The following is a 14,183-nucleotide window of genomic DNA, read 5'->3' on the forward strand; positions in this document are numbered from 1 at the left end:
AGCACAGGTACTTGCTTTCAAGCAGAACGGGAGCAAACAAACTTAGCGGGAGTGTTTACATCTTCGGCGTAATGACGTACAACGTCCTCGACAACTTCTGTATTATATTCAGCCACTTGTTAACGACCATCGTTTTTTAGACACGTAAACTCTTCAAAAATCACCAGCGGGGGGGTCACTGCTGATGGATTTAATGTCGTAGAACAAAACGTGATCCGTTTCCTAAATTTGTGTCAACGACAGACCTTATTTCGAGCTATTTTCCAAAATCCTACAGAGAAGTTCCATTGACTCTGAGACGAGGGAACCGGATATGGTAAAATGCTAACTCACTTCTGGGTTTTAGGACTCGTTCCTGCACCACTCGATTGACAAGGCTCCAAACCTATAAGGGATGTTTAATGATATTTTTCGTCAATACTGCAAGCGGAAGTGAATACAAGTAATCCGTAGAATGAGACGTGCATATTTGAACAACATCCTCGTTTTTCTGATCCTAGAATGACCCGGCTCTCAGTAGCTTTACTCTCACATCTACAACTAAACTGTAACCAGAGGCCCTGTCCTGTCAGCCCATAGCAGATAATCCAATGCCAGTGACAGAACGGGGGCATGATGCCGTTTCCAGCTGAGTAGTTTTAAGTGGCGTTTGGACCATCCTGGGGATCCAGACGGGGAGCAGAGGCCGAGCGCAGTGGGCTGCCGGAAGGATGGGGCATCTGAGCGTCACAGGGCGAAGAAGGATTGCCTTTCAAGAATTACGAGCCATTAAATCAGAGCCTGGAAATCTCAAGGTTCCCCAAGACTGCTGCACAAGGAATCTGGGCTGGAGAAATATTGTTTATGGTTTAAAAAGCCTGGCGATGGATTTATAAAAGAAACATTCATCATTGCAGGAAAACGGAACAAAACATTCCGGAAATAAATACTCACTCTATAGGTATACTTGTCAGCCAGACAGCACAATAACAAGTGAATTGGGAGGGAGATCCTTCATTTGCTGGCAGCTGGCCCCCAAAGTGTGTGTGTGTGTGTGTGTGTGTGTGTGTGTGTGTGTTTGTGTACTGTGTGTGTACTGTGGTGTGTGGGGGTCTGTAAAAGTGTCCTATCGTGTAATACGGCAGATTACTGTTTTGGATCCAAATGTTCTAGTGGGTTTAAATATGCATAAGAAAGCATGTTATTAAATAATATACTAACAAATGATAAGTTACACCGCCCTGTTTTAAGTTCAATGGTTAGAAATATAAGTCTTTCCAGTATTTCTTACTTGACGTGCCTATATAAGTGACTCCTCCTGTAAACATAATTAACGGTATTGATTATCTCCGCTCCCAGAAATAGAAAAATATGGCTTCAGAGAAGTTACATTTTACAGGAAGGTGATGGGTTTTGGTCAGCGATGCGACCTTGAGACAGTGTGAAAAATCTATGCTGTGGTCTTAGTGCTGCCTGGCACGAGAGGCGCAATGAACTGTGTTATTGCTCTGTGGTTATCCCCAGTAGGCCTGCAGTAATTTGATATTAGTGTTGGTTTTTATAATCTTGTTGCACTATACATCAGTGTTTTTACGATGACATAGAACCTTACACATTAAAGTTTATTTTTTTCATTTAGTACTCTGTCTGTGAAATATCAGAAAATAGGCAGCTGTGTTGTAACATTTATTTTAATATTGCTATTGTGGTCCTTGGGATGTTAAATCCGGGGGACCATGAGTCTTTGGGATTCATCATATTTGTGTGGAAGGTGAACATATTTAATAGGATGAGTCAGGAAATCACCAATGATTGTCATTTAAAAAAGAAGCATTTTTGCTTTAGAATGGCTTTAAAATGTGTTGCTATATAAAGCTGTTTTTGGTCCCATTGATGGATAACTTATTTAAACTCTATGGAACATAAAGCTGCACAGAAATACAGTATAGCACCTGTCATTCGGGATGTGCTGGATATTCTATTCTCATATTTGAGTGCAAAAGTGATTCATATTTTAAAGCTTCAAGTTGTTTGGATGCAATCTATTCATAGAATAATGCTAAACGTATTCACTAAGATGGCAACTGCTAATCATAGTATTTGAAATAAGCGTGTTTCCTCTTTGATTCGCTGGTTGCACACACTGTTTTCTTTCCTCTGCACTGTCGCTGTGTTCTCCGACCCTCTGAGGAATAGCCAGGCATTTGTGAAAGTATTGATTGATGAATCTATACAATTATGCATATTGGCTGATATTGACGAGTGGAGATTTGATCAATACCACACTCTTACACACACTTATACCCGTGGGGATTTGAGGAAAGTGTCCGTAGAACGAGAGTACAGGAGCAAATGGAGCTAAAGAACGGCTGACAGTGATGGAGTGGTGTGACAGGAAAAAGAACCATGGGAGAATTCACTGTTTGAACTACACGTGTGTGTGTATTGTGGGGGCAGCATCTGTGGGCGTACAGATGAGTGTGTGAGGGCTCATGCAAACGTGAAGCAGTGTGTAAGTATGTATGCGTCTCAATGACCAGGAAGGCAAGTTGCTGACTGTCAGTGGGCAGACGTGTGTGTATATGTGAGCCAGAGTGTGTCTGTGTGCGGTTGATGGATGGGCTGGCAGGGCAAGGCCGTGGATAAGAGTGCAAACAAACTGGGTAATAAATGAGAGCGACAGAGGAGCAGTGATAGGGCCCACTCCCAGGCCCCTGATGCATGCCGACCAGCAGCGGCAGCCATTTGTATGAGAGAAATGAGGAAGCTGTCACTGGGATGAAGAGACAGCGTTCATCCTGAAGAAGAGAAAGGTCTCTCTCTCTCTTTCTTTTCCACTCCCTCTGACTTTCTCCTTGGCTCTGACACACAAAAGCACACTTGCACTGTGGATTTGAGCTCAGCGGGGGACTAATCAGGGCGACGTAGGGTGCTAATGTAGGCCATAATGAGTGCAGCGCTCAGTGACACATCGCAAACCACCAGCTCTGTGTGGGGAAGGCTCAGTGGAGCTGCAGCTTGTTCCACTTACACACACGCAGAAAAAACAGGTGTAACTCCAAGCCCAGAGTCATCTGGGGACAGCGGGTAAACTACGAGAACCAGGAGGAGGAGGAGAGGAGGAGGAGGGGGAAAGGTTTTGTGGAAGAAGTTGAAGGGAGCAGAACTAGTAAATAAGACCTGTAACTTGTATATTGGATTTTCCTCTACAAAGTTACAGAGAATACTATATTTTACCAAACAACAATCCTCCAACAGCTTTAGATAATACTGGCTCTTCATATTTTACTTTCCAAACAATTATTAAAACAATAGACAACATTCAAATGTGTATACGATATAAAGTCACTAAGATTATTTAGCTTATGAACAGTTCTTTTTTTTCTTCCTAAAAGGCAGATTTATTGTCCTAAATTTCATTAAATCTAAGGTTATAATTGAATGCAGGACTTTTATTTGTAGCAGAGTGTTTTTCTTTAGTGTTATGCTTTCTGTTTGTGGGCTGAGAGGAAGTGAAAGAGAAAAATTGGAAGTAGGAACACCAGTCCTGCCCAAGGGAACACTCCAGGACAAACTCTGTTTGCGTGCATGGATAGCATTTGTGTTTGCTTTTGGTTTGTTACTTGCGTATGCTGAGCTAAATCTGGGCGCACAATCCTTCACGGCTGTGACGCTGTTCTCTGTGCCACCCATGCACTCTGAGTACGGCCTGGCAAAGGTGTGTGTGTGTGTGTGAGTGTGTGTGAGTGTGTGTGAGTGTGTGTGTGTGTGTGTGTGTGTGTGTGTGTGTGTGTGTGTGTGTGTGTGTGTGTGTGTGTGTGTGTGTGTGTGTGTGTGTGTGTGTGTGTGTGTGTGTGTGTGTGTGTGTGTGTGTGTGTGTGTGTGTGTGTGTGTGTGTGTGTGTGTGTGTGTGTGTGTGTGTGTGTGTGTGTGTGTGTGTGTGTGTGTGTGTGTGTGTGTCACAGCTGGGGTAAGAGGAATTTGGGCTTGCACCTGCGCGGGGATAATTAATGTGGACGGAGTGGTACCCAAATAAATCAGTGCCTCTCGCAGCCTCAACAGGACTTTTCTGTTTAGGGTCAAAATCTTCCTACTCTGCACTGGATTAATCATGCCTGCAGGCGGGGACCAGGTACAGGCGGCAGGGACGCAAGCTGTGTGTGTGTTTGTTTTGTGTGTGTGTGCGCCCGCGCCTTGTCGTGCCCCCTCACAGAGGAGCTGCGAGGCTATTTTCTCCCCCTCCACAACTCCACCGTCGGCATTGCAATCTCTTAGAGGACAAACACAACAACAGGAAGTCATAATTTCCACAGTGGTATAATTAGCCCCGCCCTTTGGCTGCAGTGATGAATAGGGGAACCTTTTGTTTGCATTTGTCATGCTGCGGTGGCATTGTCACAGATGTGAGAACGTGTGATGCCGAGGTGCGGGGGGGTCAATGCATGCAGGGATGGGTGTGAGAGCAGGTTTATGATGAGATGTTTCGGTGTGTGTTTCTGGGCCTCTAGCAGTTCCCTATCCTTCTCATTTTTCTCCGTACATATATTTGCCTCTGTGGTGGAGCTGTCCCCGGCTGTAGAGTGCTTATCTGCACTGCTGCAATCTCTGACAGCTGGTCTGCCGTTCTCGTCCTGCTCAGATTTACGTCCTACTCCGTCCACTCCTATCTCCCAGACAGATAGCCTCTGATTGATCTCATCACCCCCCCTCATCTATTATTCATGCTACCGTTCCTGTCCTGATGAAGGAAGAAGGGCAGAGAAATGGAAAGGAGACACTACCTGTTTGCTCGGACCTCTGTTTGGCAGAGAAACAAGCCCACTGACAATTAGGAAGTCATTTTTTTCCCCAGCTAACGTGCGTTCGTAGATCCCCCCCCCATCCTGATTGATCTGTATGATGGAATAGAATAGCTTTCGAATTGCCGCCCCATGGGGGAGCACAGAGATGGGCACAGGGACAGGGAGACGTGTACTTACGGCTGTTTGGGGAGGAAATTAATGGTGCATTTTTTGTGTTTATAATGTGATTTAATGATGCAATTCGTCTAATAAAAAGAACATTTTTTAACATTTACACATTCATTTACACACTCCCCCGTTCAGAGGGAAACCCAGTGGGCCAATACAAACATCTCGGCCGTCTCACCCACTCAGAGCGCTGCAGGCCTTTTTATTGCATTGTGATGGATGATTTCAGTTTGGCATTTTTCACCACCGCGCAACACCCAAACACAACCCCTCCCCATTTGAGTGCATACGGATGCTACATTCACAAAGCCCACATCTAATGCATATTGAGTGTGTTTTGTAAAGGATCATTTGATGGTCTTGTAAATGAAGCTTTGCCTCTCAGCTGCTAATTTAGCCACATTCCATCCCATTAGAGAGGCGGAGGAGAACAAGCGACCGACGCAGAGAAAGGAACCCTTCTTTGATTTCAAACAGCCATCTCTTCCGCTCAAATGCCAACAGTTTAAGTAATGCCTGATTAAAGGGTGCAATGCAGACTTCCCTTACAGTGTCTGTCTCTTTATCCACCTATCTCTTCCTCCTACCGCCCCTCATGTTCCCCCCACCTACCCGCCCTGTCCCTCTATCTCTTCAGAGGATGTGCAAGTGTATCTGGTTTCCTGAAGCGTTTAGCACCTTAGCCACAAAACCCGGACAGGAAGCCCACTCTATTTGCTACGTATCAATTGCTCTGAACAACACTCCCCTTCAGTCTGCAGCTGGCTCAGCACACACTCCTCACACACCTTCACATGCAAGGACTCAACTCCTGGAACGTTTAATACCATGAATAAACTGTAACCAAGCATGCAATCTTGGACAATTGTGGGCACACGCACACACACACACACCCACACAGGGAATCTGACCTTGGCTCCAGTCAGTCCCGGGGTTCATCCTCCGGCCAAGCTGGCAAGTCAAATGGGTCCGGCAGCCAAGACAGCGGCCCCGGCCACTGCAAGGCTGCTGTCATCTGTTACGCTGGTGGACACATGAAGGGACAAAAGCAGACGCAGTTTAGAGAAGGAGATGAAATACAGAGTTTAAATGTGACATCACAGAGTGGGAATGGAAGACTCGGCTCCTTGCTTGTCCTTATTGTGTTGTATACAGGAGTCTGAATGCAGGTGTGTGGGCATCTGGGATTCCTGCAGGTAAGCACAAATGTATGCATCTACTGTATATGCGTGCAAATGTGTACATGATTCACACACGTCTGAACGCAAATGTGTATATATGTGTGTGTGTCTGTGTGTGAGCGAGCAGAAATAAGCGCCTGAGGTGATGCCGTTTGAAAGGCACTTTAGAAATTAAAGCAGTGCCACTGTTCTGTAATGGGGCTTAAATGATCCAGAAAACACAAGATATATTGAGCATTTAATGAAACACACACTCTTTAATTCTGCTCTCAGCCCCACCAAGGGGTCCGCCAAACCTGCTGTATGCCACACACACACACACACACACACACACACACACACACACACACGCACACATTTATCACACGTTTATTATATTTATTCACTTTTATCTTGATTTATTTAAAGCCAATATTTATATTTCAATAAATACATGAATAAACATATGAAACACGTTTTGTTAAGTATGAGCTTAACAATTCATGTAATAGCTTATCATTTCAAATCAATCTGCTCTAATATTCTATACCGGAATGGAGACCAAAACAATGATCGCTAGGTATAAACATTTTTGTGGAAGACCAACATTTCTTAAAAGTTTTGTTAAAAAATTCTGGAACATTTTGTCAAAAAGTAACTAAATTAAATTGTCTTTTTTAGCAAAATTGTGATTGAAGTAAGACGCTTTCAGACTCAGAATAGCAGCTCAACTCGGTCAAAACATGAATTGTCACCTTTAGTACACAACAGTTTTTACAGGCACATTTTGTTCCTGTAAAGTAATTATTTGGCAATGAATGCTCGGCTCTGCGAGGGGGTCCTGTGTGGTCAGTGAGGGTGCACCCCACATCGGTTGATTCAAGTAGCTTCCTTATACGTTTCACTGCAGAGAGCAGAGCGGTCGCTCTCTTCCTCAGCGTCCTCTGTGGTTTGGCCAGACATTAATAATGTAAAGGTAATGATCTCTAGACTAAAGGCCCTGTCCTGTCTTGTCTCCCCTGCCTCCCTCTCTTTCGCCCTGTCCCTCGCCCCCTCTGTCTGTAACCCGGGTCGTGCTGAAGAGGGAATGATTGTTGGCTGAAGAGGGTGAGTCAAAGAAAGAGGACTTCCTGGCTGTGCTGTAGAAACAACGCAGCTCCATTTTGCCCCATTGATGACTTGAGGAAAAGGGAGAGGAAGCACAGAACCTTTCTGAGAAAACATCTCCCTCAGCCTTTCCTCTGCTTCTGAAGTTTGGTCTTACAGAATGATGGATGAGTAACTTGCACTGTGGCCTCCGATGTCTTCTCTTCTTCCTCTCTCCTTATCCTCCTCCTCTTCCTCCCCCAGACACACACACACACACACACACACACACACACACACACACACACACACACACACACACACACACACACACACACACACACACACACACACACACACACAGTGTTAGCGAGTGATGGATGGGGAGCTGGCAGTGTGGCAGTAATAGCAGACACCCAGAACTACTCTGCCACTTATTCATCTGTCTCAGTATTCACATCTTTATTTATGTCTTGTCCCCAACCAGCATCTAAATTTAGATGTAGTTAATAAAAAAAGGAGATGTTCTTACAATAAGTGGGAAAATCAAATGTTTTTGTCTGAACTCACAGGCCCTTTAATGCTCAAAATACACACATATATATGTTTATGTTATTGCTTTCTAAATGTCCTTCCTGTCTTTACTGCAGGTTATCCCCAAAAGAGAAATTGAGTATGTTTATTTAATATATTATGACATTTTATATTGATAGTGATATATAATTAACTTAGATCAGGTTTATGTCCTGAGTTTTCCACATTAGAAATCAGAATTTGTGGTTTAAATATCTCTGTTCTCTGAGTTTGGGTTTTGAAAAATGTCCGGCTCACAGGAATGATGGACAGCAGGCCGCTTACACAACATTACACATTGTTAATCATGTTCACATTGTCTGAGAGGGGGGGAGCAGGGGAGCAACAGCACAGAGATGAGATGGAGCAGAGGAGAAGGACAAAAAAAGAGGAGGAAAAGAGGGGGTGGGGAGTGGGGGCAAGAGAGGAAGGTTCGAAAGCCACAAATAACTCCCATCAATCATTAAGCAGTCAACATTTTCACATGTTACAATGGCCTGTTATTGGCAGCAGCCTGCGATCTGTGTGTGTGTGTTTGCTCGGTGTTGCCCAGCCCGGACTTCTCTCGCTTTCTCACTGTCTTTGCCTCTCCTTAAACTGACGGCACAAACAACAACAGTTGAGAAATCACCCTCGTCAGCAGTACGCTGGCAGGTGTGTTAACTCCCCCAGTACCAAATTAGGATGTGCAAGATTGCAGAAACACCTCGGCTCTCATATCTCCCTTTTTAATCACAAACATTTACACCAGCCTGGATGGAAACACACATTAGGCTTTAGCCGAGGGTTTGCTTTGGACACCGGGCAGAGCTTTGGATCACACGCAACCCTCGGAAACCAAAGTGGATCTTTGCCCCGCTGCTCGGAGGATAACCTCAGGTCAGCCTCGCCTGGGGAGCTGTTACCTCCTGATGTATTGAAATGTTATTGCCCAAAATGTAAGTTTAAGTGCATATTAAATCCTCCAAATGTGATCTCTTCCCTGATGGAACCAAAATAACATTTGAGTGATGCTCTTTGGGGAAGCTGCATTCAGAGCACGAACTTCACCTGCGGTTTATAATAATCATTTTCTTAGTTGGAAAAAACTATCAGTGTTCCTTGAGAATGTTTTCCCATGAAGGACATTTTAGTGTGTGTGTGTGTGTGTGTGTGTGTGTGTGTGTGTGTGTGTGTGTGTGTGTGTGTGTGTGTGTGTGTGTGTGTGTGTGTGTGTGTGTGTGTGTGTGTGTGTGTGTGTGTGTGTGTGTGTGTGTGTGTGTGTGTGTGTGTGTGTGTGTGTGTGTGTGTGTGTGTGTGTGTGTGTGTGTGTGTGTGTGTGTGTGTGTGTGTGTGTGTGTGTGTGTGTGTGTGTGTGTGTGTGTGTGTGTGTGTGTGTGTGTGTGTGTGTGTGTGTGTGTGTGTGTGTGTGTGTGTGTGTGTGTGTGTGTGTGTGTGTGTGTGTGTGTGTGTGTGTGTGTGTGTGTGTGTGTGTGTGTGTGTGTGTGTGTGTGTGTGTGTGTGTGTGTGTGTGTGTGTGTGTTATGGAAAAGCAACACTAGGGGGTGCTCTAGGTTTGTCCAGCCAACTGTTGAGGCCTCATGCTGCTCTTAGCTCCAGGTGTGTTTGTGTGCATGCAGATGTTGTGCACTTGCTGTCCAGAGAGCGATCCCATCTGAAGCCAGGAGTCTGTCTTCCTTTTTTTTCCCGTTAGTCACACCACATCCTGCCACGAGACCTCTCCATCATTAACCCTGTGTCTCCGGCTATGTGGGCAGAGGTTAAGTGTCTTAGTTCAAAAGTATTGCGTTATAATACAGTTAATAGATGAAGGTTTTTCAGGAATGCTTCATATTTAGTTACTTAATGCCATCGAATATGAACCAACATGCTGACTGGACAGAAGTGAGCGCACTAATTGGATGTTTGAGAGATATCACTTTAGTCTTGCTTAGGCAGTTTCAGAATCAGCAGGATGCACTAATTCTGTCTTTATTGATGCACTTTCTGCCCTTTTCTGCTACACACACATACACACAATCAGGAGGTATTTCGGTGCGTCTTCTCAGTTTCCACACTGTAAAAAAAACCCTGGTTTCAGACGTATTCCCTCTGAGACGGCCGCGTTGGTTTCATTTGGAAGATTAGGTTACAGTCCTTCATGCAGCCTTTAGCAGAAACTGTGATTGAGCTGTAGACGCGCAGCAGTCATGTGGAAGTTTATACGCACATTTCCCTGTTCTGGCACGTCGTCCGCTTCTTGTTGTGGAATTTTCCATCTTTGCGGCATCTGATTCCTTCACTTTAATTTCTATTGACACAGCACAGACCCTCTCATTGACTCCCCAGCTCTGTTGTTTCGGGTTCACCTCCTGCGGATGAACAAATATCACAGGATGAGCTTAAATTGGATGCATATTTTTCACAAAGAGCTAGAAAATGGCAACATATTGAGAGTGGCGTCTACTGATCTGTGAGGTCTCGGTGAATTGCATTTGTCTGTCTGTGTGTTTGTGGCCAGACTGTGTGACTGGTTGAAACGGGGCCCAGGGCATTGTGGGGGAAAAGAACACTATGGCATGGTGTGGTGAGGCATTTCCACTCCATCAACACTGAGGATAATTGTGTTTCACTCTCCAGTTTGTGGTACTTTGAGAAAATAAAAAAATAGTTAGCTTGTTTTTCTCCCAGGGAATATCTGGCCCTTTATCTTAAAGACAAGATCCTTACACTGTACATTTATATTCTATTAAAATTCCATTCCTTACACACTTAATGTATATATAATATCCTGCTTTACATTTTGTTTATACTTTGTGTACATTTTACGTACGACAGGTATATATTTTTTACTATTTTCAATAAAGTATTTCTATCATTCTATCTACATACATTTTATTCTTCATTATAGTTCTCTGAAGAAAAATAATCCCAGAACCTGAGTAAGACATGCTGTGTGGATTTCTTATCAAAATTTATTAAATGGCTTTTCTTTAAATAATTTGCAAGTGAACATTTGAGAATGAGAAAACATATTACAAATTATTTCCATTTATTTAATACTGAGTAATACAAATATTTAGACACACTTTTCACATTTCCTTGGACTTAGATCTTCTTCTCAGCATCAATTGAAAGTGTTAGATCATTGAACGAGTCGTGAGGCAGAGCGCTGCAGAGCCGCTGACGCTCAGGCTCCAGATGAAGGCGACATCCTGAACATGGATGTGAGGGAGAAATGCATCTGCTCATTGTCAACCTGTAGGGATGCTGAGTGATGATGCACCTCACTCTCCTCTTCCTCCTCCTCCACAGTCACTTCCCGACAGATGCAGAACATGGGGGGAAAATCACGGAAACACACAGGTAGATTATTCACCGCGCAGCATTATTGAATATGTGACTAACACACTGAGAATCGCTCTGGGAAATCAGATTAAAAAATGAATTATTTATAAGGACATGGAATGCCGGTCCGATAGGGCGCGGAGGAGGAATACACCTACAATAAACCCCAAACAACATTACAAGTTAGATCATGACACTTCCCCCTGTAGTTATTCATTTTGATAATGCTCACAAATGTTTCCCTTTATATTCTGATATTGAAATATGACTCATGGTAAAATTACACGGTAAAAGTGTTTTATTATTTTCGTTTAAATGATATTACCTACATTTTCTCTGCTCCCCACCACACGGTCTAAAGACAGTTTGATATATTTTCATCTGTGTTATAACGCCGGATATCGAATCACTTGAACGACTTCTGTTTCTATTTCTGTGGAAACTCTCTCTGCTGTATGAGTCACACTTTAATAAAAATACAATACAGGAAATGGAGATTAAATATGATACAAAAAAACACAACTTGAATCCCTTTATTATAAATGTGTTTCATATGATTTGGAAATAAGTATCAGTTCTTCTTATTTGAGATTCGACTCATTTTCTAATGGAAGTAAATGTATAATCTAGATTAGATGGAAACATTAAATAAAAAATAAAGATGATGATGATAAGAATGGAGGAGGATGTTGCTCTTTGCTTTCCATTATAGTAAGAAAGCAGTTTTAAAAAAAGGAAAATATTCAGAGCAGTATTATCTCAGTATCAACCCTGTGCTGGCATTCTCTGTCCCGGTTCTCGAGTAGCTAGAACAGGAAGTGCATCGTCAATCTTTCAGTGTGTGTTTTTTTTACATTCACACACTGCGTCCTTCAAATTGCTCGTCTCCCTCTCTTTCTTTTTAAATATTTTAGAGGATTTCCTTATTTTAAATTGATGTAAAAGTCCCTTTTTTCCTCTAAGACGTGCACTTCCTGTCTGCTGGATGTTTCTGCGTATTTAGTAAAGTGCCACTCACCTCTCAGCCTCTTCAGTTGGAGACGCAGCGTGCGGATAAACAGTAGCACCCTCACTGATGCTTTGCCACCCATCATTTGCGTCTTTTTTTCTGATCTTTCTCCCTCAGTCGCTCTCTCTTTCTGCTCTTTGACGAGCAGCCAATGTGCTGACACCGGGAAGCGTTTAGGCATGTGGAGATGTGCCAGAGTATCCCCGCCTAAGTGATCATTCTTTTATCTGATCCTTTTTTTTTTTTTCTACAGTCAAATGTGTTTTCCGTTCTTTCCCTTTCACTCTACCTATCCTTTTATTTTCTCCTCCTCCTTTTGACGCTGTTGCACAATCTCTGTTTACCCCAAATTCTTTCATTCACACACCTCCTCCTGCCCCCAGCCCCCGGCCTCCAGTGACAGGTGTGGTTTGAGTCATGCCGGGTATCAAAGGTGAGTGAGGGTTGTGCTTCTCTCACCTCTCCCTCAAGGGCCAAACTACACATTTGGCCTTCCTCAGGGGAGTTCCTGGGAGTTTCCAGTATGAACACACAGAGGTGAGAAATAGAAATAACTCGCTCTCCTTTCTTAAGTAGTTCTTCACGGTTCCTCTTTCTTGAAGATATTTTAGGTGCTCCTATCTTGGGAACTTAACAACAATTAGTTCAATTGTCATTTTTATCAGCTTTTTAGTGTGTGTTTCTATTGCTGACAATAATTCCCTTAATTCAAAATGTAGTACTCTTGTGCAGCGATATTACTTTTCTCCGGTGGACGAGCCGGATGCAGTTGGTTTTAAATGGAACACACTTGTGAGAGTGTGCTTGCCTTTTGGTCTTTTTCACCACAGGGAGCCCGCCTCAACCCTTTGAGATGTAATGTCTGCATCAGAGCTGAGGGCTGATATTCTGCCGTGCTCTGTAACCAAAGGTGTGTGATGGGAGTGGGAGTGAGAGGGGAGAGATGGGAGGAATGAGGGAGTCGTCGCGTCAGCAGAAAGTTGTTTTTCTGTGGCCTGGAGATTCTATTTAAAGTCGGTTGGGATGGGGGTATGGAGGGGAAATACGGGAGGCAGACTTGGAGTGGTCCACAGCCTGGAGAGACGGAGGCAGGATGAAGGAGGGAGTATGGGTGGTGGGAGAGGGGGGGTGCCCTCTGTTTTTGGTTTTGAATGGTGTGTGTGTGTGTGTGTGTGTGTGTGTGTGTGTGTGTGTGTGTGTGTGTGTGTGTGTGTGTGTGTGTGTGTGTGTGTGTGTGTGTGTGTGTGTGTGTGTGTGTGTGTGTGTGTGTGTGTGTGTGTGTGTGTGTGTGTGTGTGTGTGTGTGTGTGTGTGTGTGTGTGTGTGTGTGTGTGTGTGTGTGTGTGTGTGTGTGTGTGTGTGTGTGTGTGTGTGGCTGAGGTATTAATCTTCTTTGTCAGTGGGGCCCAGATGCAGGGCCCTTCCAGCAGCACAAGCCCGGACTCAGCAGTCTGCGTCGGGCTCTGGGAAGGAGGCATGGGGTGTAAGTCGGGCTTTTTTTTGGGGGGGGGGGGGGTTGATGCCGCTGGTTGTGCTTCAAGAGGGGGGGGGCTCTAAAGGAGAGGGCAAGGGGGACAACACACAGCAGATTAGCTAATGATATTAGCCAGAGAAGACCCTCTGGTAAAACCCAGTGGTCGCAATTAGTGGATTTTCTCTCTGAGGTTGCCCTGTGGCCGTTACACACACACACACACACACACAGACATATACCCACCTTTGCTTGTATATGCCTGGCATAAACAGTATTAAACACCTGCATTAGGTACCGATGTAAATCTTGCTCCACATTAAATTCGAAGCCCTCTCCCCTTCTCTCCCCTCCTGCGCTGCCCCCCCCCCCGATCTACCCTTTACCCTGCTCGTTCTTCTCCCCATTAACACCACTCATGAGCCCCCTTCGCTGTTGTCCCACTGTGAGAACAGACGAACTAACATGTTTGCTCGGTGGGAAACGCACACACACAATCACTCAACGGGAGAGAAGCTGGGACTGCAGGAGAGACAAAATCCACTCAAGAGTATGCTGATAGGCACAACTACACACACACACACACACACACACACACACACACACACA

General features: G+C 44.3%; 1 long non-coding RNA gene across 1 annotated transcript; it reads right to left on the minus strand.

The window, feature by feature from the left end:
* Positions 1-9,698: 9,698 nt before the first annotated feature.
* On the minus strand, positions 9,699-12,357 carry LOC134869428 (uncharacterized). Its single transcript, XR_010166420.1, has 3 exons — positions 12,114-12,357; positions 10,837-11,065; positions 9,699-10,119 (listed from the first exon to the last, which is right to left on the minus strand). It is a non-coding gene; the product is annotated as an uncharacterized LOC134869428 (long non-coding RNA).
* Positions 12,358-14,183: the final 1,826 nt, after the last annotated feature.

This window comes from Eleginops maclovinus, chromosome 1, assembly GCF_036324505.1.
Source record: "Eleginops maclovinus isolate JMC-PN-2008 ecotype Puerto Natales chromosome 1, JC_Emac_rtc_rv5, whole genome shotgun sequence".
Lineage (NCBI taxonomy): Eukaryota > Metazoa > Chordata > Actinopteri > Perciformes > Eleginopidae > Eleginops > Eleginops maclovinus.